This window comes from Halichoerus grypus, chromosome 1 (assembly GCF_964656455.1).
Source record: "Halichoerus grypus chromosome 1, mHalGry1.hap1.1, whole genome shotgun sequence".
Classification (NCBI taxonomy): domain Eukaryota; kingdom Metazoa; phylum Chordata; class Mammalia; order Carnivora; family Phocidae; genus Halichoerus; species Halichoerus grypus.
The window spans coordinates 106758766-106784963 of record NC_135712.1 but is presented as its reverse complement, the minus strand read 5'-3'; the positions used below and the strand labels follow the sequence as shown (position 1 = coordinate 106784963).

The 26198-nt window shown below is 38.4% G+C and overlaps 1 long non-coding RNA gene across 5 annotated transcripts in view; it reads left to right on the top strand.

Annotated features, from left to right (window-relative positions):
* LOC118535137 (uncharacterized) overlaps positions 1–7732 on the top strand; it is a 371536-nt gene extending 363804 nt beyond the window's left edge. For 4 of the 5 annotated variants that reach the window (XR_013446829.1, XR_013446822.1, XR_004917057.2 and 1 more), the window contains one exon: positions 5416–5797. This is a non-coding gene — a long non-coding RNA (uncharacterized LOC118535137). Of the gene's footprint in view, positions 1–5415; positions 5798–6964 lie in introns of those variants that run through there. The other variant, XR_004917058.2, reaches the window with a different exon arrangement.
* Positions 7733–26198: the final 18466 nt, after the last annotated feature.

Sequence of the window (26198 nt, the reverse complement as noted above, 5' to 3'; positions counted from 1 at the left end):
ATTAATCTTATGTGATAGGTAGAGTCATAACTGTGTTCCCATTTTAGGTGTGAGTAATCTCAGGTTTAGAAATGTTTAAATGACTTATTCATGATTATCCCACTCGTTAATGACAAATCCAAGACTCAAAATTCGGTATTCTAATTTCACATCCAGTGCTGCTATGCTATAGGTAAAACACACACACTCACAAAATAAATCATCTAATTGTTACAGAGGATAGAAATAACAAATCTTTCACCTCACATTACCATTCCTCTTCTAAATTACAATGTATGAATGAGTTGACTGTATGGATTGAATTCACTTTTAAAAATTAATTATCTTTTTCATCACCAATATAAAGAACCTCAAGTTGTCAAAACACAGCTCACTTTGTGAAATACAGTTGGTCACCTAAAACTATAAATAGCTCCAATAATAAATACCGAATAACTTTTCTACTTCTTCCTCCAGACTGGATACAAAGACTGTCTATGATAGCATCATGAATAATTAACATCATGATAGCATCATGAAAAGTAGCATTATGAATAATTCTCAAGTATCTGGGGAGCCTATAATATTTTTATGTTGCTTTCAACATTTTTATCTGTAGAACTTCTCTTACTCTTTAAAGTTATACATTTGTGAATGAAAAGTAACTTTATATTATCAACATTATTCCATACTTTTACAATTATCATTGAATATATGTTAGAAAATTTAACAATAAAGAATAGTTAAGTTAGAAAATAGGTTCTGTTCTGAAGCCTTTCTACACAGGTAGTCATAATAATAGAACTGGTTGACCTAATTTTCTTAAAATCTTTTTTCCTCTGTTTTGACTTTATCTGACCCTCTCAGAAATGCCTCAGTGGATTTCTTATTTAGAATATACTCAATAAGTGGGTTCCTGAAGAGTAGCTAACATTTAGTGCATAGAAAGACAAAAAACTCTAATCTGGAAAAAATTAAAAGATCAAACATAAAATTTTATCTCTTTTCTTTGTAGTAAGGAACATGCTAATGTAAGAGCAAGATCACCTTAAAGAATAAATTCAACCCTTGCTGAAATTGAAAATGATTTCCTCTTTTTAAATTCTTTTTCATATGGTGTCACTTATTTGTGGGACATAAGGAATATCACGGAGGACATTAGGAGAAGGAAGGGAAAAATGAAGGGGGGGGTGGAATCAGAGGAGGAGAGGAACCATGAGAGACTATGGACTCCAAGAAACAAACTGAGGGTTTTAGAGGGGAGGGGGGTGGGGGGATGGGTGAGCCTGGTGATGGGTATTAAGGAGGGCACGTACTGAATGGAGCACTGGGTGTTATACGCAAACAATGAATCATGGAACACTACATCAAAAACTAATGATGTATTGTATGGTGACTAACATAACATAATAAAAATAAATAAATAAATAAACTTTTTGTTTGATACTACTAAAACAGGCTTGTTATAAAAAATAAAACATTACAGTACAGAGATTTTAAATAGCAAGGCTAATTATCTCATCTCTCTCCATTATATTATCAGATAAATAAAGCCTGAAGGACCTTGTCACTAGCAGAATTATAAAATAAAAAATATTAGGAAGATCTTAGAGCTGGAGGAAAATGTTAACAGCTAGAAATTGAATTCTACTCATAGAAATGAAAGAGAACTAGAATGTTTAATAGGTGGGTAAATATAAAATGCTTTTTCCTCATTATCTTATTTCTTTAAAAATAAATGGTTGATTAAACATCATCAAAATTAAAAATATTTATGCATTAAGAGATACTGTCAAGAACGTAAAAAGACAACCTCCACAATGGGAGAAAATATTTGTAAATAATGTATCTGATAAGGGTCTAGTATCTAGAATATATAAAGAACACATAGAGCTCAAAAATAAAAAGTCAGAGAACACAACTTGAAGAAAGACAAAGAATTTGAATAGACATTTTTCCAAAGAATATATGCAAATGGCCTATAAGCACATGGAAAATATGTTCAATATCATTAATCATCAGGAAAATGCAAATCAAAACCACAATGAGATACCACTTAATACCCATTAGGTTGGCTATAGTAAAAAAAAAAGGGGGGGGAACTAGTATCAGTGAGGGTATGGAGAAATTAGAACTGTCATACATTGCTGCTGGCGATGTAGAATGGTGTAGCCACTATAGAAGAGTTTAGCAGTTCTTCAAAAAGTTAAACAGAGTTTACCATATGACCCAGAAATTCCACTCCTAGGAATATACCTAAGAAAGCTGAAAACATGTTCATAAAAAGTGCTTACAGATGTACATAACAGCATTATTCATAATATCCAAAAAGTAAAAACAACCCAAATGCCCAACTGAAAAATAGATAAACAAAATGTGGTATATCCATACAGTGAAATATTAAGCCATAAAAAGGAATGAATTCTAGAAACAACCTAAGTATCCATCAAAATATTATAGATGAACAAGGTATCTATAGGACTAGTCATACAATGGAATTTTACTCAAAAAGAATGAACTTGATACATGCTACAACATGGTTGAGGTTTGGAAACATTATGAAGTCCAAGAACACAAAAGGTTTTTTTTTCTAACCCCCCCTTAAATTTATTACTAGTATACACAAAAACTATCAATCATTGTATACAGTCAACTGGTATGCAGAAATGTATGTAGTCTTTATCATTCTGTTAAGTTAGTTTTACTAGATTCTTTCAGATTTATAATTATAATATGATCTAATTTGCAAAATAAGAAAATTCCATTTCTTCTTTTCAAATATTTATACTAGTTATTTAATTCCCTACCTTATTATGCTTATCAGTATACCCCTAAAATATGTGATGGTCAAACATATTATTTAAAACATATGATGTCTTCTGAATTTCTTTATGTTTAATTAAACCAGCAGAGTAGGATTTGAGAAATGAATCCTTTACCTAAACAATTATTAATCATTACAATTACCTAAAAAAAATGCTCTTTAAGTTGCTTTTTTTCTTGAGCTAAGGTATGTCAAAGATTCTTTTAATGAAAACTTGCATCTCTTTTATAAATTCATTCAATATACAAAACAATTGGACTCTAAAGTGAGGATAATATAGTTTGAAAGATCAATTTTTAAGGAGAAAAACACATAGTCTATATTTTTTATGAACTAGCAAATTATTTATCTAAAGGCAGACTTTTTCTTTCTAAATTGAATGCATCTTTCTGGATAACCCTATAAAATGGTCCTAATAAACACTTTTTAAATGTTGATAAAGTGTAAGAAATTAGTATGTGGTTTTACATTTATTAAGGGGATGTCCCAAACTTATCCATTACAGAGACTGTATTTCCATCATTTAAGGAAAAAACTTCATTTAATTTTACTACATGGAGAGAAGGGAAGATAACAGTTAATTAAGTTACATAAAAATCCGATTTTCATTACAGCAAGCTCCTATACTAAGGTTTCTGCCAGGAAGTCATGAAGTCATTATGTCATTGCCGTCATTATTATCCCACAACAAAACCATTTCTTTCAGACTGAGGGGAGCCAATATGTAAAAGAGAAGGCACAAAACTCAGCTATATTAGTATAAGATTTAAGTTGAATTTATGATACATTGGAATCTTTTGCTTATATTGCAATAAAATACAAAATGACTTTTTAATTGTGCTAGGTACAATTCAAAGTTAAGTGTGTCTCATATTAAAACTTGGTGGCAGAGATAGGGAGGGATCAATATCATACTCTAAAGAAGTTGTTGTATGATTATCTGCTTTACTAATCTGAGCAACAGTTAATTCCAATGTGCAAAGAACATCATGAAACACAATATTCTTCCTTAGAGATAGTTTAACTCAATGTTACTACACTCTTGGGTTTGACTCAAACCAAATTCAGTGAGGAACAGAGGCTATGGAATTACAAATGGCAGGAAATCACCATAGTAGATCAAATGTCTGTATGCTTGGTAGAAATCATTTCCATCTATCCAAAAGAAGCCTTTAGTTGTCATGTTTCTACTGTATTACCTTTCCACAAAACAAAATAAAAGAAGCTATGGAGTTTAGTATGTCAGCTACTGAGAAAAAAATGAAAGGGTAAGTAAGGCCTATCCATTTTAAATTCCATAGGCAATGAAATCAAGATATTACAAGACTAGCAAAGGCAATTTTTTTTTCTAGCTTCTAACAATATCCATGTATATGGATGAATGTAGAAGGGGAAAGATTTACCCATGACTTTTTCCTCCAAAGCTATTGACTTTTAATAATAATGTTTCTTTAAAATCAACTTTGAGGGGCCTGGGTGGCTCAGTTGGTTAAGCATCTGCCTTTGGCTCAGGTCGTAATCCCGGGGTTCCGGGATCGAGTACCGCATTGGGCTCCCTGCTGAGTGGGGAGCCTGCTTCTCCTTCTGCCTCTGCCTGCAGCTCCCCCTGCTTGTGTTCTCTCTCTCCCCCTCTCTCTTTCTCTTTCTGTCAAATAAATAAATCTTTTAAAATGAATAAATTAAAAAAAAATAAAATAAACATTGATAAGCACATCAAAGCTAAAATACTTGAAAAGAGTTCGTCAAAGTCAAACAATCCTCCTCCCACATATGGAATTAGCAGGTTGAATTAGGTATCAACTGGCAAGCCAGGACAAAAAGTTCAGTTTCTGGGGACCACCTGAAAGAGAGTGTTCTGATCAAAACTATCCAAAAATCCAGCAGCACATTTCTGAAACCTCTGAGAATTAGCTTCATCAATGTGGGAATAATTGGGAAAAAAGAGGTGAGTTTCAAATAATTACCATAAACCATTGGAAATCCAAGGCTTAATTTCATAGGTTGGCAGATGTGAGTCAAGGGCAAGTAAAGATGTAAAGACTTAGGCCCAAAGCGCCTATTAAGAGGCTAAAATTATCATCTTTATATCTTTTCCATATTATTTTGTTATTTACTCATTAATCAATAAGCATTTATTGGAAGCATGCCTTTTGTATGGTACATAGTTATTTGGAGTACAAAAGAAATATCAGCATCTATCCACAAGAAATTTGTGATCATCCCAGATGTGGAACAGTAATCTTTCAGGTTAGCGGTATTCTAAATTAATTATCTGTTCATGTGTCTATAATTATGTTTGATCCGAGAAGTGCACCTGGAAAGGCTGAGTTAGTTACCATAGGGAGAAGCAATTAATGAGAGTTCACTTAATTTAATAGTTCAGATTCAGCAAGTGTTTATCCCACCAGGTTTTGATCTCAGTAACTTCAAGTAAGTTTGGTATAGAAGTGATGTATAAATTACTCCAATCCATGTAACATATTGTAATAATGCCCTTAGTCTTACTCGCCTTACCTTTCTGAAGATCTATCCCGTCACTGCTCACCTATATCCTCTCTATCTTCGCCTTCCAGCTCTTCACTTCACAAAATTCCCTCTATTCTTTTTTTAAGGATAAATCAAAATAATTTCTTAGTCTGAAGATAAGCTGAACTATATGAAGAATGTAATAGATGAAGTGTGCTGCAGGCTGGGCAGGACAACAGAGATGTCAAGAGAAACTTTTTTTTTTTTTTATTGTGGATAATGTTCAGAGTTAACCCACTGGCTAAAGGTAATGATTATTCTGATATTAGTAATCAATAACATCAATAACATCACTTTAATTTCTAAGAGAGAGAGAATATCTCTTCCTTGGACTGTGCTTAATATTATCTTTATAAGACTGAAGCTGGGCGCCTGGGTGGCTCAGTTGGTTAAGCGACTGCCTTCGGCTCAGGTCATGATCCGGAGTCCCGGGATCGAGTCCCGCATCGGGCTATCTGCTCAGCAGGGAGTCTGCTTCTCCCTCTCCCGCTCCCCCCTCTTGTGCTCTTTCTCTCTCTCACTCTCTCTCTCAAATAAATAAATAAAATCTTTAAAAAAAAAAAAAGACTGAAGCTGACTTTAATCTTTTAAATACATTTTTGGTTTATTATAGCAACTGCTTGGGATGTTTGTCTTATTTTGTCTAATTTGAATTCTGCTATTTCTCAGAGCAATCTAGGCTTGAAATATCGTTGCCCCAAATTCCCATTCAGTGTGAATTTCCAAAAGCAACTTCTGTCCCTGTGCCTCTGTAGGGATAAGACTAGCCCTTACAGGTGGAGTTAGTTATCCTCACTATCCACCTCAGCTCTTTTAATTTCAGCATTAGAGTTTTATGGAAGTATTCCTCAAACATAAATGTGCTTCCAAACCTTCTGGGTGTCTTGCTAAAATGCAGATTCTCATTCAGTAGGTCTGGTGTGAGATCTAAGATTCAATACTTCTAAGATACTCCCAAGTACATCACACTTCGAAAAGCAAGGTATTATGGCATTTACTGCATGGTACTGTGATATTTGTTTGCACAAGTTTTATCCAATATTGTGCCTGGCATGTTGTCGATGCTCACAAATGCTTATTGAATGAATGAATGAATGTTTAAAACTTAACCTGACATAGAGTTCACCATACAGGCAGACTCTCAGCTTTTCTCAGCCTTCAAGGCTTCTAAGACCACTGAGAAATTTCCACTTGTGAGAAAAGATCATGACCCTGATCCAGTCCCCATGGTGCTTCCTCATGAACCAAGCTACCACAAGAGAGTTGCTTTCAGGAAATAAACATAAACAGAAGGCAGTAGAGTACAATTCCAGCACTTAAACCTCAGAGGTATTGGAAACACCAGTGGAACTTTTTAAAAGTACAGAAGTTTTGAGATTGGTATTTGAAGTTGGACTTTTTATTCATTTTCTATGCTGTGTAAAAACTGCCACAAACTCAATGACTTAAAACAACACCCATTTATTAGCTTTACAGTTCTGAAGTCCAGGCATGATGTGGCTAGGTTTTCTGCTGATGGCTTAAAAACCGAAATTAAGATCAGCTGGGCTGACTTGCCCTCTGGAAGCTCTGAGGAAGAATCTCTTTCCGAGTTCATTCAGGTTGTTTGCAGAATTCCATTCCTTGTGATTGTAGGACTGGGGGCCCTGTATCCCTGTTGACTGTCAGCTGGGGACCACTCTCAACTCCTGGAGATCACCTGTACTCCTCGCCACATGGCCCCCTCCATTTTCAAGCCAGCGATGGTACATAGACTCCTTCCTGTGCTTCAAATCTCTGGCCTCCTCCATCCCTGACCTCTAGACTCAAATTTTAAGAGCAGATGTGATTAGATGAGGCCCATCCAGACAATCTTAAGTGAGCTGATTTGGGACTTTACATCTGCAAAATCACTTCCAACACCACCTTGATTCGTGTTGACTGATAACCAGGAGGAGCGTGTATACCAGGGGATGGGAATTTGGGGGCCATCTGAGAATTCTGCCTACCACAGCTTCCAAATTAGAGACTGAGGAAGTATGTTTACCTCTCTTCCCTAGATCCCATGGAAATAAAAATAAAGGTGTACCATTGACATTGAATCCATAGCAACACTGAAAATTGGAAGGGGTGAAATTAGTGCACTGATCATTTTGACAAGATTCTGGAGATCATCCTGAAAGGCTGAAGACTGAATTGAGAAAACAGAGACTACTCTCAGGGCACTCAGAAGTCCTGCAGCTGAGGGAAAGCCCATAATCTCTAAGTCAACATGTTAAAGGCTATGTACTGTGTATGGAACCCCTAGGCTGAGGGGTCCTGCCTCATTTGCATACTCATACAATGACACAGTTTTAATGATACAAACTGTTATATACTGTTAGTATATAATTTTGGTTTAACCACCAGAATAATACAAAGAGAAAAGGATTAAAAATGTATATCTTCGGGTAACGAGAATGGAGGTGGAATGTTAATAGGAAGTCACTTTTCATTTAAATCCTTTAAAACATTTTTTTGTGTATATATGCCAATTTTATTATGAAAATAAATGTATTTTTTTCTGTCATATTTTGATTTGTAAGATCCTTTACATAGTCTGGATACTAATCCTTCAATTTTATGTGTTATATATATATTTGTTACTGTGTGAGACTTTGTTTTCCAAATTATGATGACTTTTCACATACAGCAGTGTTTAATTTTAGTGTAGTATAATTAACTAGTCTAATTATTGCTTTTATGTTGAGTGCTCTTGAGTAAAATTAAGATATCAGGATTTGTTCACTTCCAAACAATAGGAAACTCAACTTAAATTGCCATAAACAAAAAAAGGAAAGCATTGTCTCATATAATTGCAAAGTCTTTCAGTAATGATATCTTCTGGTACAGCTTGATTCAGGGACAAGTGACCATCAAGATTCATCTCTCTGTTCTGGCTTACAAGAGGGGGCGCCATTCTTCATTCTCATATTCCAGGTGATGGGCACTAGCAGCTTTGGACTCAGCCTAATCATCACAAAATAAATGCAGCTCCAGACCTCACACTCATACTACCAAATCTGCAGGTAAGAGAAAATTTCTCTTTCCCAGAAGCCTGAATATTAACTCTGTGTTTCATTGGTTCTCATTTGCATACACGCCTTTCTTGAATGCATAGCTATGGCCAAGAAGATGGGGCACGCTGACCAGTTGTAGACTAATCTGGGCCAACTTCTATTTCTGAAAATGGAGTCAACCACTGGAAGGCACTTGGGCTGAGAGTAGGGAAATGAGGGTAACATTACCAAAAAACATTACCCCTTTGGGTTCATGTGGCAAAACAAAAACAAACAATAAATTGTCCAGACAATAATTATTTTTAATTTCACATGTGACACCGAAACATGATTACTACTACATTTAAGAATACAGACTTGATATCAAATACTGACCCTTCTATTCCATGTGATAATTATTTACTCTAATTTATAATTGCTTCATATTTAAAATGGAAATAATAACACTTTTAAGGTTATTATGAATCAAATAGAAATTATATGTAAAGTGTTTGACATGGGATTAATGTATTTTTTTTAAAGATTTTATTTATTTATTTGACACAGAGAGAGAGACACAGCGAGAGAAGGAACACAAGCAGGGGAGTGGGAGAGGGAGAAGCAGGCTTCCCGCTGAGTAGGGAGCCGATGCGGAGCTTGATCCTAGGACCCTGGGATCATGATCTGAGCTGAAGGCAGATGCTTAACGACTGAGCCACTCAGGCGCCCTGACGTGGGCTTGATAAATGTAGTAGTGTAATTGTTATTAACATTTGAGTGTTAATTGAAAGCTATGTGCTGCCTTTCTTCGGGGTGAACTTTCCTCTCTGATTATGGTACTAAAGACATAATTCTCTGTTAATTAGACATCGGTTAAGGAGATGAAGCTGGAGTGTAGGGCCATGCCTGCCCCAGTGAGATCCAGCCCTGGGTAGATGGGCTCGGAGGCTGATGAAGAGAAGCAGCAGAGGTCCTTCTTAATAGACTTACTGTTCTGTTTCAATCTATTAACTTCAAGTTGTTTTTTTTTTTCTAAAAGAAAAGTGAATTTAGGCAATTTAATTAATTTTCAGTGATTCCCTCATCGATAAAATGGGCAATAATATCATCTAACAGAGTAACAATTATGTTTGATGTTAGCACTTAGCCAAAATAGGGATTCAGCAAACACGGATCTTTGCCTGCTGCCTTCCCCTACACTAACTGTGGGGCTGTTCTAGTCCTTCACCTTTCTTTTATCTTCCCTATATCAATATTTACCAGCAAAAATACACATCCTTTAAAGAAAACAACCATTCTTAGGATTTCTCTAGGAAAATATGTTCCCAAGAAAAGCCATCAGCCAAAGAAGAGTTAAGAGTGGGGGCACAACACTTCCCATTTACTGTAAGAACATCGCAAGATGGCAGGGAGCCACATTTTAAATTTATTCTGTTTGCGCTTATTTGTGGCCAATTTTGAACTCTTACTTATTTTTAGGGAAGCCCCACTTAACAACACCCTGACTGAGAGGGATTTTCAAGGCAATTAAGAAACAGATGTACTTAACATAAGTGTTTGAAGCTTTGGAAATAGCCCATTATTTGCTTATATTTAAGAATGTCCATCGTGAAACAAAATCCTACTCTAAGTGTCCCATGAGAATGTATCGTACTATTATCACTAGTGGTCAGTAAGAGAAGTTGGTATTTATTTAATCCACCCACTAGAATATTTTATTTTCAAAAATCAATTTCAAAGTATATTTTTACTGAGTACCATGGATGTGCCCAACACTATGCTGAGTGTGAGGATAACCAAAGAAATGATCGCATCTAAAAACATAAATCATTACAGGCATGGAAAAATATTAGCTAATCATATGCAAAAAAAAAAAAATGCTAACAATCCAGTGAGGACTGGCTGAACTATTCAAAATCACAGTGAGTCCTTTTTTCTCCTTGCTTCATTTTTCCTGAGAGGGGCTTGAAATTCACTTAGTATAGGATTTCAAAATCAAATTCTTACATGTTCGACCTATTAGATTTAAAAATGTAGGCAATCTCTACTCACCCAGAATAACTTGACCCAATGATTCATATAATTGAAGTTACAAACAACAACAACAACAACAACAACAAAACTACCAAATTTAAAACATTTGAATAATTCAGATGAAAGTAAATTATTCACTTTAAATTACATGATTAATTGATCTAATTATTTAATTTTAAAATCTTGAGGTAGTCATTTCTTAGTTCCCATGCCATCTTGCTCTTGACGGTCTGAGTCCAGAAGGCTGGGAAACATGCTCAGCGGGGAGGAAGGAAAGAGATGCTGGTGGGGAGGAGCCCAAGGCATTCCTCTTCTGGGAAGGAGGTCAAACCAGAAGAATATATCAGAGAATTGATAAACTAGAGCTCTGAACTACTCCAGTAGCAGTCCTGTACGGCTCTGGAAAGCTTTGTACAACTTTCTAATGACTTCTCCAGGAAAAAGCAGCACAACTGCTTCTATGTTAGTAACACTTATCTCTTTGTTAAGGAGGCCCAATGGTCATTTGATGATGCATGATTCACTGGTGAACTTTACAGAAGTAGTCTAAAAGGGAGAAGTTGGCCTTTCTGTCAATCAGCAACTAATGAATTAGTTGGAATGAGATGGTTCAGACATTTAGTCACTGCTGAGTTCAACCTGGTTTCCAGTGATGGATGGGAGTGGAGATCCAGGCAGTGAAGAAACAGGAAAAGGTAAGATGAGAAAGAAGTAACTGTATGGGTCAAGGGGAAAAGGACTACTGTATCATCTTGTTTCCTTGATTAACTACAATTTAAATTCATAATTTAATCTCCAATAGGGGGTCCCAGCAGAAAGTCCTTTTTGCCCACTGAGACAGGACCCTTTCTGAGCAATGAAAGGAGATTCTCCCAATAGGAATGTGATGGCATATTTTGGAGATGATCAAGGAAGAGGCTAGACTGTACTATGAAAATAATAAATGGCAATATTGTTTAGCACCCATTACCTCACAATTTGTGAGTCAATGTTTGTGCAGACTTCTGAGTTCATAAGGTAAGAGTAAATAGAAATAATTACCATTAAATACCAAGCTTTGCAGTCCTCACCCTAAAGGCTGTATTTACAGAAGCAGTCTTAAGCACCTCTCTGAAGAGCCATTAGCCAAACTAACGAAAGAGGAGGATCCTATCTGAAAGCACTATAATTCTGCAATCACAGCAACATCTTGGTGTTGGAAAGAACATAGAGTAGCACTGGAATAAGACATACTGAACAACAATTTCATAGCTCTTTCTTTCCCACCAAAGATATGAAGAATTTATTTATCTTTATTAAGCCACCGTTTCTTTGTTGATAAAAATGGGAATAATAGCATTCTTTCAAGGTTGGTACGAGGACTAAGAATAGCTTATGTAAAATTCATATCAAAGTACTAGCACATATTAGAGTTAAAATAAATTGTAGCTATTACAATGGTGGTCACAAGTAGCCCCTAAAAAGTCCCTATATTCCAGGGGCTTTGTGTTCTCTCTTACCTTTCAAATCCATTGGCTCTGTGCTAGTATTTAGCTTTTTGCCTCATACTTATTTTTAACTCTCTGACCATCTGAAGAATAACTGGGCTCCCTTGTCTGCTTGATTTTTTCATCCCAGCTTTACTCTTCAGTGTTCTGTATCTCTCCTTGGCTCCGTGATCTGCATCTAATGGGCAAGTGTCACCCAATCACTACATCTAGTTTAGAAGTGGGTTGTCAGGGAATATCTGTAAAAATTTTACAGATCAACTAGGATATGAGCTACATCTTGAGCACAGGCAAAACTGAAATTGAAAAGAACTGTATGTTTACTTTTCAGTATTCCATATAGACCACCAAGTTCTGTTTTGCATTTGCTGTTATAATTCCTTGTTCCCTTACTTCCGCATTTTGATACAGCAGTTCAGTGTTCCAAGAATGGGTGACATCATTATCAGGGACAAAAGAGTTGCCTTAATTTTTATTGATAACAATCTGGGTTGATTATTTCCTGATGATATGATAGTACCTTAATTCAGAGATTCTTGTGCTGAGTCCAGTTGCTTTCAAATTGTGATTTGTGGAGCTCTAAAGTACCAAAAAGATAGTGCAGGGCCCTTCCTGGGGAATCTAGAAGGGGAGGGCAAGTCAGGATGCAGGCTGCTTGGCTCCAACCCATGCATTCCACTTTTTTTTTTTTTTTAATTTTTTTATTGTTATGTTAATCCCCATACATTACATCATTAGTTTTAGATATAGTGTTCCATGATTCATTGTTTGTGCATAACACCCAGTGCTCCATGCAGAACGTGCCCTCCTCAATACCCATCACCAGGCTAACCCATCCTCCCAACCCCCTCCCCTCTAGAACCCTCAGTTTGTTTTTCAGAGTCCATCGTCTCTCATGGTTCTTCTCCCCCTCCGATTTCCCCCCCTTCATTCTTCCCCTCCTGCTACATTCTTCTTCTTCTTTTTTTCTTTCTTAACATATATTGCATTATTTGTTTCAGAGGTACAGATCTGAGATTCAACAGTCTTGCACAATTCACAGCGCTTACCAGAACACATACCCTCCCCAGTGTCCATCACCCAGTCACCCCATCCCTCCCACCCCACCCCCCACTCCAGCAACCCTCAGTTTGTTTCCTGAGATTAAGAATTCCTCATATCAGTGAGGTCATATGATACATGTCTTTCTCTGTTTGACTTATTTCGCTCAGCATAATACCCTCCAGTTCCATCCACGTTGTTGCAAATGGCAAGATCTTATTCCTTTTGATGGCTGCATAATATTCCATTGTATATATATACCACATCTTCTTTAGCCATTCATCTGTTGATGGACATCTTGGCTCTTTCCACAGTTTGGCTATTGTGGACATTGCTGCTATAAACATTGGGGTGCACGTAGCCTTTCGGGTCCCTACTTTTGTATCTTTGGGGTAAATACCCAGTGGTGCAATTGCTGGATCATATGGTAGCTCTATTTTCAACTTTTTGAGGAACCTCCAGACTGTTTTCCAGAGTGGCTGCACCAGCTTGCATTCCCACCAACAGTGTAGGAGGGTTCCCCTTTCTCCGCATCCCCGCCAACATCTGTCATTTCCTGACTTGTTAATTTTAGCCATTCTGACTGGTGTGAGGTGGTATCTCATTGAGGTTTTGATTTGGATTTCCCTGATGCCGAGCGATATTGAACACTTTTTCATGTGTCTGTTGGCCATTTGGATGTCTTCTTTGGAAAAATGTCTGTTCATGTCTTCTGCCCATTTCTTGATTGGATTCTTTGTTCTTTTGGTGTTGAGTTTGATGAGTTCTTCATAGATTTTGGATACTAGCCCTTTATCTGATATGTCATTTGCAAATATCTTCTCCCATTCTGTCAGTTGTCTTTTGGTTTTGTTGACTGTTTCCTTTGCTTTGCAAAAGCTTTTTATCTTGATGAAGTCCCAATAGTTCATTTTTGCCCTTACTTCCCTTGCCTTTGGCGATGTTTCTAGGAAGAAGTTGCTGCGGCTGAGGTCGAAGAGGTTGCTGCCTGTGTTCTCCTTTAGGATTTTGATGGACTCCTGTCTCACATTGAGGTCTTTCAACCATTTGGAGTCTATTTTTGTGTGTGGTGTTAGGAAATGGTCCAGTTTCATTCTTCTGCATGTGGCTGTCCAATTTTCCCAACACCATTTGTTGAAGAGACTGTCTTTTTTCCATTGGACATTCTTTCCTGCTTTGTCAAAGATGAGTTGACCATATAGTTGAGGGTCCATTTCTGGGCTCTCTATTCTGTTCCATTGATCTATGTGTCTGTTTTTGTGCCAGTACCATACTGTCTTGATGATGACAGCTTTGTAGTAGAGCTGGAAGTCTGGAATTGTGATGCCGCCAGCTTTGCTTTTCTTTTTCAACATTCCTCTGGCTATGCGGGGTCTTTTCTGGTTCCATACAAATTTTAGGATTATTTGTTCCATTTCTTTGAAGAAAGTGGATGGTATTTTGATGGGGATTGCATTGAATGTGTAGATTGCTCTAGGTAGCATTGACATCTTCACAATATTTGTTCTTCCAATCCATGAGCATGGAACGTTTTTCCATTTCGTTGTGTCTTCCTCAATTTCTTCCATGAGTATTTTATAGTTTTCTGAGTACAGATCCTTTGCCTCTTTGGTTAGATTTATTCCTAGGTATCTTATGGTTTTGGGTGCAATTGTAAATGGGATCGACTCCTTAATTTCTCTTTCTTCTGACTTGTTGTTGGTGTATAGGAATGCCACTGACTTCTGTGCATTGATTTTATATCCTGCCACTTGACTGAATTCCTGTATGAGTTCTAGCAGTTTTGGGGTGGAGTCTTTGGGATTTTCCACATAAAGTATCATATCATCTGCAAAGAGTGAGAGTTTGACTTCTTCTTTGCCAATTTGGATGCCTTTGATTTCTTTTTGTTGTCTGATTGCTGTGGCTAGGACTTCCAATACTATGTTGAATAGCAGTGGTGATAGTGGACATCCCTGCCGCGTTCCTGACCTTAGGGGGAAAGCTCTCAGTTTTTCCCCATTGAGAATGATATTCGCTGTAGGTTTTTCATAGATGGCTTTTATGATATTGAGGTATGTACCCTCTATCCCTATACTCTGAAGAGTTTTGATCAAGAAAGGATGCTGTACTTTGTCAAATGCTTTTTCTGCATCTATTGAGAGGATCATATGATTCTTGTTCTTTCTTTTGTTAATGTATTGTATCACGTTGATTGATTTGCGGATGTTGAACCAACCTTGCAGCCCAGGGATAAATCCCACTTGGTCGTGGTGAATAATCCTTTTAATGTACTGTTGGATCCTATTGGCTAGTATTTTGGTGAGAATTTTTGCATCCATGTTCATCAGGGATATTGGTCTGTAATTCTCCTTTTTGATGGGGTCTTTGTCTGGTTTTGGGATCAAGGTAATGCTGGCCTCATAAAATGAGTTTGGAAGTTTTCCTTCCATTTCTATTTTTTGGAACAGTTTCAGAAGGATAGGTATTAATTCTTCTTTAAATGTTTGGTAGAATTCCCCTGGGAAGCCATCTGGCCCTGGGCTTTTGTGTTTTGGGAGATTTTTGATGACTGCTTCTATTTCCTTAGTGGTTATAGGTCTGTTCAGGTGTTCTATTTCTTCCTGGTTCAGTTTTGGTAGTTGATACATCTCTAGGAATGCATCCATTACTTCCAGGTTATCTAATTTGCTGGCATAGAGTTGCTCATAATATGTTCTTATAATTGTGTGTATTTCTTTGGTGTTGGTTGTGATTTCTCCTCTTTCATTCATGATTTTGTTGATTTGGGTCATTTCTCTTTTCTTCTTGATAAGTCTGGCCAGGGGCTTATCAATCTTGTTAATTCTTTCAAAGAACCAGCTCCTAGTTTCGTTGATCTGTTCTACTGTTCTTTTGGTTTCTATTTCATTGATTTCTGCTCTGATCTTTATTATTTCTCTTCTCCTGCTGGGTTTAGGCTTTATTTGCTGTTCTTTCTCCAGCTCCTTTAGGTGTAGGGTTAGGTTGTGTACTTGAGACCTTTCTTGTTTCTTGAGAAAGGCTTGTATTGCTATATACTTTCCTCTTAGGACTGCCTTTGCTGTATCCCAAAGATTTTGAATAGTTGTGTTTTCATTTTCATTGGTTTCCATGAATTTTTTTAATTCTTCTTTAATTTCCTGGTTGACCCATTCATTCTTCAGTAGGATGCTCTTTAGCCTCCATGTATTTGAGTTCTTTCCGACTTTCCTTTTGTGATTGAGTTCTAGTTTCAAAGCATTGTGGTCTGAAAATAGGCAGGGGATGATCCCAATCTTCTGGTACCGGTTGAGACCTGATTTGTGACCTAGGATGTGATCTATTCTGGAGAATGTTCCATGGGCACTAGAGAAGAATGTGTATTCCGTTGCTTTGGGATGGAATGTTCTGAAGATGTCTGTGAAGTCCATTTGGTCCAGTGTGTCATTTAAAGTCTTTATTTCCTTGTTGATCTTTTGCTTAGACGATCTGTCCATTTCAGTGAGGGGGGTGTTAAAGTCCCCCACTATTATTGTATTGTTGTCGATGTGTTTCTTTGCTTTTGTTATTAATTGCCTTATATAATTGGCTGCTCCCATGTTAGGGGCATAGATATTTACAATTGTTAGGTCTTCTTGTTGGATAGACCCTTTAAGTATGATATAGTGTCCTTCCTCATCTCTTATTACAGTCTTTGGTTTAAAATCTAATTTGTCTGATATAAGGATTGCCACCCCAGCTTTCTTTTGGTGTCCATTAGCATGGTAAATGGTTTTCCACCCCCTCACTTTCAATCTGGGGGTGTCTTTGGGTCTAAAATGAGTCTCTTGCAGACAGCATATCGATGGGTCTTGTTTTTTAATCCAATCTGATAGCCTGTGTCTTTTGATTGGGGCATTTAGCCCATTTACATTCAGGGTAACTATTGAAAGATAGGAATTCAGTGCCATTGTATTGCCTGTAAAGTGACTGTTACTGTATATTGTTTGTGTTCCTTTCTGGTCTATGTTGCTTTTAGGCTCTCTCTTTGCTTAGAGGACCCCTTTCAATATTTGTTGTAGGGCTGGTTTCGTGTTTGCAAATTCCTTTAGTTTTTGTTTGTCCTGGAAGCTTTTTATCTCTCCTTCAATTTTCAATGACAGCCTAGCTGGATATAGTATTCTTGGCTGCATATTTTTCTCATTTAGTGCTCTGAATATGTCCTGCCAGTCCTTTCTGGCCTGCCAGGTCTCTGTGGATAAGTCTGTTGCCAATCTAATGTTTCTACCATTGTAGGTTACATATCTCTTCTCCCGAGCTGCTTTCAGGATTTTCTCTTTGTCTCTGAGACTTGTAAGTTTTACTATTAGATGTCGGGGTGTTGACCTATTTTTATTGATTTTGAGAGGGGTTCTCTGTGCTTCCTGGATTTTGATGCCTGTTTCCTTCCCCAAATTAGGGAAGTTCTCTGCTATAATTTGCTCCATTATACCTTCTGCCCCTCTCTCTCTTTCTTCTTCTTCTGGGATCCCAATTATTCTAATGTTGTTTCGTCTTATGGTATCGTTTATCTCTCGAATTCTGCCCTCGTGATCCAGTAGTTGTTTATCTCTCTTTTTCTCAGCTTCTTTATTTTCCATCATTTGGTCTTCTATCTCACTGATTCTTTCTTCTGCCTCATTTATCCTAGCAGTTAGCGCCCCCATATTTGATTGCACCTCATTGATAGCCTTTTTGATTTCTACTTGGTTAGATTTTAGTTCTTTTACTTCTCCAGAAAGGGTTTCTCTAATAACTTCCATGTTTTTTTCAAGCCCAGCTAGTATCTTTAAAGTGATGATTCTGAACTCTAGATCTGACATCGTACTAATGTCCGTATTGAGTAGGTCCCTGGCAGTCGGTACTACCTCTTGTTCTTTTTGTTGAGGTGATTTTTTCCGTCTTGTCATTTTGTGCAGAGGAGAATAGATTAATGAGAGAACAAAATGCTAGCAGGGTAACAACGTCCCCAGAAAATATACTCTAAACAAATCAGAAAAGACCTGAAGCAGTGGGAAAAGAAAGGGAAAGAGAGAAAAAAGAAAAGGAAAGAAAAAAACAAAAAGAAAAAGATAAAGATAAAAACAAACAAAAGCAGAACAAAACAAAACAAAACAAAAACAGAATGTGATCAAATATGATCAGGCTGGATTATAGATCAGTGCCACACACTAGATTTTGGGTGTATTTTGGTCTGTTAAAAGAAAGTCCCTCCCAAAATTTTAAAGAAAGAAAAACTTATATATGTACAAAAATAAGGGTTGATATGATGAAGGGATGGAATATGACTGTAAAGTTGGAAATTATAAAAAATTTTAAAAAAGGATTTGATAAGTTGTTTGAAAAAAGAAAAGAGGATAAAAAAAAAAAGAAAGAAAAAAGGGAGGGAATGTGATCAGGCAGGGGAGTAGAAAAAAACTATACACTAGAGATTTAGAGTATATTTTGATCTGTTAGAAGAAACTATCTCAAGATTTTAAAGAGAGAACAACTTATATATATATGCCAAAAATACGGGTAACTACTGTGAAGGGATAGAATATGACTTTAAAAATGAAAAATAAAAATGTTTTTTTTTTTAAAAAAGGGATTGATAAGATGTTGGTTGAAAAAGGGAAAAAGAAAAATTCAAAAAAAAAAAGAAAAAAGGAAAAAAGAAAAAAAGTTAAAAAAAATAATTAACTTTGAAAGACTAAAGAATCATGGTAAAAAAGCCATGAATTCTATGTGCAGTATTCCCCTAGCGCTGGAGTTCTGCCGTTCTCATTGATCGGTAAACTTGGTCTTGGCTGGCTGTTCTTGCTGATCTTCTGGGGGAGGGGCCTGTTGCCGTGGTTCCCAAATGTCTTTGCCGGAGGCAAAATTGCCCCGCCCTTGCTGGTCCGGGCTAAGTAATCTGCTCAGGTTTGCTCTCCGGAGCTTTTGTTCCCTGCAAGCTTTCCCTACAGCTTTGGAGGCGGAGAGTGAAAATGGCGGCCTCCCAGTCTCCGCCCCGGCGGAGCCGAGAACTTGGGGTCCCGCTCCTCAGCGAGCCCCCAGAGAAAAGCAGTCAGTCACTCCCGTCTCCCCGGTCTCTGGACGCACTCCGTGCTCACCCGGCCTGTGACCGCGCATTTCTATCTGGCACCCGACCCCGGGTGGAGTCTCCAAACCCAGCAGATCCCTGCGGTGCGCTCCTGCACCTCTCCTCCCGGGGGAAGAAGGTGAGTCTCCCCGGATCTGCCGCTTGTTGGGTCCCTGCTGGAGGAGCAGTGGCCCGACTGTGCTGCGGATCACGGTTTATGGCAACCCCGAGCTGAGAGCCCGCGCCTGGGCTCTGTCTCTGCAGCCGGCTTCCCTGCTCTGATACCTGGGAGCTCTGCCGCACTCAGGCACCCCCGGTCTTTCTGTGACCCCGAGGGTCCTGAGACCACACTGTCCCGCGAGGGTTCCACCCCCCACTTCGCCACCAGAGTGACGTCCCTCAGCGGAGCAGACTTCTAAAAGTTCCGATTTTGTGCTCCGCGGCTCTATCACTTGCCAGAAGCAGCCGACGGAGGCCCCTCCCCCGCCGTCTATCCTCCCGAATATCGCCTCGGATTCACTTCTCTGCATGTCCTACCTTCCAGAAAGTGGTCGCTTTTCTGTTCAGAGAGTTGTTGCTATTCTTTTCTTCGATCTCCTGTTGAGTTTGTAGGTGTTCAGAATGGTTTGATCCCTATCCAGCTGAATTCCTGAGAGGAGACGAAATCCAGGTCTCCTACTCCTCCGCCATCTTGCTGAGAAGCCATGCATTCCACTTTTATTGCTTCATAATGGATTCTAGATAAAATTTTATTTAGAAAATAAAAAGTAATTACACAGCTTGAAAAACAAACTTTGGAGATTCCCTATTTCATATATGAGGAACTACAATCTAGTTTGTTAGCATGTCCAATGTTATACTATTTATTTTTAAACCATTTATTTATTTGGCTCAGTGAATACTTATTGAACATCTACTCAGTGTATGGTGTGGTGTTCAGGCCTGAAGATGATACAAAGAAATAGTCCCTGTCTTTGAAGAGGAAATAACCCATGGTAGCAATGATTGCTGGCTCTCTACTCAATATCCTTCCTTCCCTTCTTCCTCACAATGTTAAGGCAAGCATCAATGTGCCCAAGTAAATGTTAACATTTCCCAGTTACCCCTGTAACTAGGGGTAGCCAATAAAAATTAAGTTAAGCTATTGTGTGAGACTTCCAGGAAAGTGCTGTAGAAGGAAACTAAGCAATCTAAGTCCATCTTTTATCCATTGCTTTCTCTTCTTTCCTGCTGTCTGCTAGGCAGATGTAATTTCTGGAGTTCTCCGGGACATGTGGCAACTTAGGGATAGAAACCATGGCTATGTCAGTTCAGAAAGATATAAGGATCCCAGAAACCTGATGACCTTGAAGTTGCCACACCAGCCCAGGACTGCCCATTTATGGATTTCCTTTACATAAATAAAAATAAGCTTCCAACTTGTTTAAGTCACTGTTATTATTTTTTGATATTAGACCAAACTTAATCCTAATGGATAAGTAGACAAGTAAAGAGGCAAATTCAGGAGGATAATAAATTATAATGGGGATAGAATTTTTAGAGAACTATGAGGTTCACATATACCCCCAGGCACTAGGGTTTGGGAAAGGTTTCTTAGAGAAGTAATGGCTAAACTGAGTCCTGGGGGCGCCTGGTGGCTCATTTGGTTGAGCGTCTGACTCTTGATTTTGGCTCAGGTCATGATCTCAGGGTCATGAGATGGAGCCCTGCTTGGGGCTCTGCACTCTGGGGGAATCTGCTTGAGATTCTCTTTCTCCCTCTCCCTCTGCTCCCCCCCCCCCACCATACACACACACTCTGTTTTTCTCTGTCTCTCAAATAAATAAATAAATCTTTATTTTTTTTTTTTTTTTTTTTAAGATTTTATTTATTTATTTGAGAGAGAGAGAGAATGAGAGACAGAGAGCATGAGAGGGGGGAGGGTCAGAGGGAGAAGCAGACTCCCTGCCAAGCAGGGAGCCCGATGCGGGACTCGATCCCGGGACTCCAGGATCATGACCTGAGCCGAAGGCAGTCGCTTAACCAACTGAGCCACCCAGGCGCCCCAAATAAATAAATCTTTAAAAAAATAAATAAATAAACTGAATCCTGTAAAATGAGTTGGAGTCAGCCAAGCAAAGAGTATGGAAGACAGGTATCAGGGATGCAGAGCAGTGTGTGCAAAAACCTGGGGGATGGGAAGTAAGGAGAGGATCCAGTGCATTCTGGGAATTTAAAATATTTCAGTGAAGATAGTAGGAAGAGGGCATGGATGGGGGAGTGGTAAGGCATGAGAAAGGATCATAAAGTGTCTTGTCTGACTGAAAAGGAAGGCCACTAAAGGATTTTAAGCAGGGAGTAATGGGATAATATTTGGATTTTAGACATATCATTCTAAATTGAAGTGATGGAAAACCAATTAGGAGTCTGTTTTAATAATACTGATAAAAGTAGAACAAGAAAAAGATTAAGAAAAGGGAAATTTTAAGAATGTAGTTATTGATCAAATTGGATGAAGCAGATGAATCCACGAGAAAGAGGAAGAATCGAGGTTAATGTCTGGGTTCCCAGGTGAATAATTTCATTCACTGATATAAGGAGTCCAGGAAGAGGAGCAGCCTTGCTCTCTTCAAAGGTCACCATAAGAGGACTGAGATCTGCATGTGAGAACACTTGTAAATGCCAGTCATAAAAGGTAAACCCTCTGAGTCTGCTAGCTCATTCTTTGCATGATTTAGCTGCCTTATTTCCTTTTGTTTCATCTTGCAGTATCTACCCCCTGATCTTCTTCCTATGAGATATAGCATAATGGATGATTTTCTAAATCTAAATATGTTTCATCCTTTAACATAAAACATCTATACAAAGTTGTCTAATAGGAAAGACATATGATACACTTGAGGAAAACACGTTTCAATAATAATTCTGCTCTTTCCTGTCACTAACCTTTTTTTCTTCTTCTAGTTGGATATCAACAACCCAAAGAAGACTTTGTATAGCAGGAACACATTCGTCTAATTGTCCAAATTTCATATCACATTTCTTGTGCCCAACTACTTACACACTTTCTCTGCAACATACATTCTTTTATATCCACGAGTGGGTGTTGGGGAAACTTAGTTTAACCCTAGTCATTGTAATGAGGTCAGATTCAAGAAGGAACTGCTAGTGGAGTCTGATTGCCAAAGTAAAATAATACAAGATTACTTTGGATGGATGCAGAATGAATAATAAGGACAATCACCAATAGTAGTTACATCCAAACAACTAATATATCTACAGTTCTAGAATGTAAGGAAAGCAGGTAATCAAGCAGTAAGCAAAGAAGAATCTTTCTTTTTTTTAAAGATTTTATTTATTCATTTGAGAGAGAGAATGGGAGAGAGAGCACGAGAGGGGGGAGGGTCAGAGGGAGAAGTAGACTCCCCGCTGAGCAGGGAGCCCGATGCGGGACTCGATCCTGGGACTCCAGGATCATGACCTGAGCCGAAGGCAGTCGCTTAACCAACTGAGCCACCCAGGCACCCAAGCAAAGAAGAATCTTAATATGTTTTTGCTTTGTTAATTTCTTCAACAATTATGTGTTAAGCTCCTACTATATTCTCATGAAGCTGGGGATCTAACAATTGAGACAGACCAACACATGAGTAAATATGTAATTACCACTTAGGACAAGTACTCTGAAAGAAATGTCAAATATAATAAAAGAGTACAACAGAGAGGTCTGATTTAGATTGAGGAAGGACCATGTATCAGTCAAGGTTCAGCCATAGATAGCAGAATGTGTTGTTAGCTTCAACACAAAGGTATTCATTGCAGAGTATGAAATAGCTTTCAGAATGAGTGGTTCAGCTACAGACTCCAGAATGAGCTGCCAAGAATGGTCCCCAAAGCCACACCACAGATGGGGACCATGAGAGGAGACTATTTCTGCCAGAATCTGAGAGCTGTTATTCTTGCTGCTGACTCCAGAACCACATTCCCTGGGCTAAGAGCTGCTCCATAAAAATGGACACCTCAAACCCTGCTTTTCTCTATTGTTAAGTCAGTTCTGAATTCAAGCCTTCCATGAGCACTTCTATTTGGGAAACATAAATCACAGTGAGATTTCAGACAGCAAAGCAATATAAGTAACGCAGTCAGGAGGCTGCACCAAAAGAGGTTGGGAGGGGTCATGAAGGAGAGAACCACCCTATCTGGCACAGGTGTAAGGGAAGGCCTTCCCAAGGAAACAAAGACTTGAGGGAAGAGTGTTGGCCAGGTGAAGAGTGGGAAGAAAAGAATCATACAGAGAGAGATCAGCTGACATGTGGGCCCTGAGGCAGGAAGTAGTTGGCACATCTAGATCTTAAAAGAAGGCCAGTGAGTCTAGAAGTCTGTGAGTGAAGTGCATGGTGTTGAGAGGAAGCCAGGGTAGCTGGCCCAGGCCAGGTCATGCAGGACCTCAGTGAACAGTGTTAACAATTTAAATTTTAAATTTAACGACTTTAATTTTTTTCTCAGTAACACTGGAAGTCATTTAAGGGTTTTAAGGTGAAGATTACTATGATTACATAAATATTTTTAAAAGTAACTGGCCACTGTGTGTAGAAAGGCTTTTAAAGAGAATCCAGATTAAGGATGGGGAGGGCTGTTGGGAGGCTTCTGCTGCAGACCCAGTGAGTGGTGATGGGAGATGGAACAAAGTGAAATGATTCAAAGCATCACCTGGAGGGAGAGAATCAACAGGACTTGGAGGAAATAAGGGAGGGAGGAGACAATGTATGAAGATTTCCTACAAACAAGAACTAATTGCAGTGGACCCCTGAACATCGTGGGTTTGAACTGCTCACATCCACTTACACACAGTTTTTTGGGGGACTTTTTTCGATAAGTACTGCACAGTTATGTAAATGTATTTTCTCTCCCTTATGATTTTTTTTTAAGATTTTTATTTATTTATTTGAGAGAGAGAGAGTAGAGCGAGAGAGAGAGAGAGAGAGCACGGGAGGTGGGGAGGGGCAGACGCAGAGGGAGAAGCAGGCTCCCCGCTGAGCAGGGAGCCCAATGTGGGACTCAATCCCAGGATCATGACCTGAGCCGAAGGCAGACGCTTAACTGACTGAGCCACCCAGGCACCCTCTCTTATGATTTTCTTAATAACATTTTCTTTTCTCTAGCTTACTTCATTGAAGGTATACAGTATATAATACATGTAACATACAAATATGTGTTAATGAATGTTTATGTCATCAGTAAGGCTTCCAGTCAACAAGAGCTCTCAGTAGTTAAGTTTTGGGAGACTCAAAAGTTACCCAAGGATTTTTGACTGCAGGAGAAGAGAGAGGTCAACCTTCCTAACCCACACTCCAATGTTTAAAGGTTAACTATACTACTATATAATACAGACTCCTTCCCCTCCCCACAAAATGGTAATTCTTACATCAGTATTGTTAAAGAAAGACGAAAGTATAAGCACAACTCATTCATTACGTGGTTAAATTTCCAGTGTATGCTATTTGTTTATGAACTGGTATTGACTCTGTGTGGTCTTGTTTCTTTAATTCACCCTTTGTTGTTCTTTTTTGATGTGCTGTGTTTACTATAAATAAAAATTAATTACTGTATTTTACCTAATACCCTTTATACTCAGAAGAACAACTCTAGACCTCCAGTTTTATTATGTCACATAGGTGCAAAAAGGAAGGAAACAGTGATAGAAAGAATGAGAAGAGCTGGATTCAGTGTAAGAGCTGGATGAAAGTCTTCAGGCCATAGAAAAAATAGCAAGCAGCTGGGGAATTGGACAAAAACAAATAAGGATAACATAAAGTGTTAAAAATGTAGAGATCTGTTTTGAATAAAAAAAACAGCAAAGTAGCATATTTTTTTTTTAAGATTTTATTTATTTATTTGACAAAGAGAGAGACAGCGAGAGAGGGAACACAAGCAGGGGGAGTGGGAGAGGGAGAAGCAGGCCTCCCGCCGAGCAGGGAGCCAATGCGGGGCTCGATCCCAGGACCCTGGGATCATGACCCGAGCCGAAGGCAGACGCTTTATTAAAGACTGAGCCACCCAGGCACCCAAAGTAGCATTTAAATCAGTATATTTCATGCTCCACTGCATGGTATTTCTATCCAAGATCCTATTTGTGCATTGTTTTTTGTCATTGTTTTTTAGAGAGGAAGAGAGAGAATCTTAAGCAGGCTCCACACCCAATGCAGAGCCGGACCTGTAGCCTGATCTCGTGACCCTGAGATCATGACCTGAGATGAAATCAAGAGTCAGGTGCTTAAATGGCTGAGTCACCCAGGCATCCCAGTTTGTGCATTGTTAACCTACATGAACATTTCCTGTGCTTGCACTTCTCTTTGTGAAGGAGTGCTACAGATCGTTTAGTGCAATGTGAGCAAGGAAATAGGGAGCTAGACATCATACCACAAGGTGCCATCTCTAAGGTAAGGATGGAGAGGAGATTAATATTGAAATGCATGGAAGAGATGAGAAGACTGGAGCAATACAAAAGAGGTAATGAAATAGGAGGAAAGTAAAAATAGTCTAAGTTCCAAATTTATCTCTTCTATCTCCTCTTATTTTCTGAAAATCCTATAATCTATCGGGGCGCCTGGGTAGCTCAGTCAGTTAAGCGTCTGCCTTTGGCTCAGGTCATGATCCCAGGTTAAGCGTCTGCCTTCGGCTCAGGTCAGAATCCCAGGGTTCTGGGATCAAGCCCCACGTCCTGACTCCCCACTCAGCGGGGAGTCTCATTCTGCCTCTCCCTCTCCTTCTGCCCCTCCCCCTGCTCATGCTCTCTCTCTCTCAAATAAATTAATACAATCTTTAAAAAAATCCTGAAATCTAGCTTCTCTCCATTCTGAAATGATTGTAGGCTTTGGTGACCTGCTAATTTCTCGATATGAAGGCCTTTTCCACAATTATTTTCTTTCTGTTCCACTTTAAAATTAAGTTATATGGACACACCTCTTTTCCCCTAAATTTAAATATTTAAATATTTCACAATGTTAGTAATTATAAAACTAATACATAGTATTTGTAAAAAAAAAAATCAAATAATTCAAAGAAAAAATGAAAATCACTCCAAATTCCACAGTTCAGGGCAAAACCCCCACAAACTATTAGATGAACCTGTTTCCTGACATTTTCCTTTTCATAGAGATACACTCGTAATTTTATGTAAATGCTCTGTACATACTGTTTTTCTAACCTGCTTTTTTTTTTTACTCCCCTTCACTGACTTCACCCATTCCATT